General features: G+C 38.0%; 1 non-coding gene across 1 annotated transcript; it reads right to left on the bottom strand.

The window, feature by feature from the left end:
* Window positions 1–300: 300 nt before the first annotated feature.
* LOC115892992 lies at window positions 301–406 on the bottom strand. The gene has a single exon (XR_004052957.1). It is a non-coding gene; the product is annotated as a U6 spliceosomal RNA (small nuclear RNA).
* Window positions 407–695: the final 289 nt, after the last annotated feature.

Here is a 695-nt window from a genome sequence, read left to right on the forward strand (position 1 = left end):
GTTCAAGCAATCGTCCTACCTCAGTCTTCCAAAGTGTTGGGATTATAGGCATGAACCATTGAGTCCAGCTGCAAATATACTTTGTATTAGACCATTTTACTGGCTTCTCTTATTAGTTCGAATAGCTTTTCTGTGATGTTTTTGGTGTCCTGATATGTAATTATATTGCCTGCTATAATGATAAACGTGTTTCTTCCTTTCCAACCATTTTACCCCTTATTATTTTTCTTGTTCTATCACATTGGCTATAGTAGAGGTCTTTTTACAGTTAGCTTTTTAAATATATATAATTTTTAATAAAAAAATATGGAATGCTTCATGAATTTGGATGCCATCATTGTGTAGGGGCACACTAATCTTCTCTGTATTGTTCCAATTTTAGTATATGTGCTGCCAAAGCGGGCACTACAGTTAGTTTTAATGGTAAACATAATATTTGATGTTTGAGCAGCTAAGAGGAAGACGATTTTGAGACAAAGTTTCAAGGCAGTGTATGCAGCTCAGAAATCATGACAGAAGCTTAGATGTGGTGTGATAATGCCTTTGAAAGGTGATGTCTTAGTTCCTGCTGCTGTAACACAATGCCACAGACTGGGTAATTTATAGTGAGCAGAAGTTTATTGGCTCATGGTTCTGGAGGCTGGGAAATCCAAGATCAAGGGGCCGGCATCGGACGAGGGCCTTCTTGCTATGTC

Source organism: Rhinopithecus roxellana, chromosome 13, assembly GCF_007565055.1.
Source record: "Rhinopithecus roxellana isolate Shanxi Qingling chromosome 13, ASM756505v1, whole genome shotgun sequence".
Classification (NCBI taxonomy): Eukaryota; Metazoa; Chordata; class Mammalia; order Primates; family Cercopithecidae; genus Rhinopithecus; species Rhinopithecus roxellana.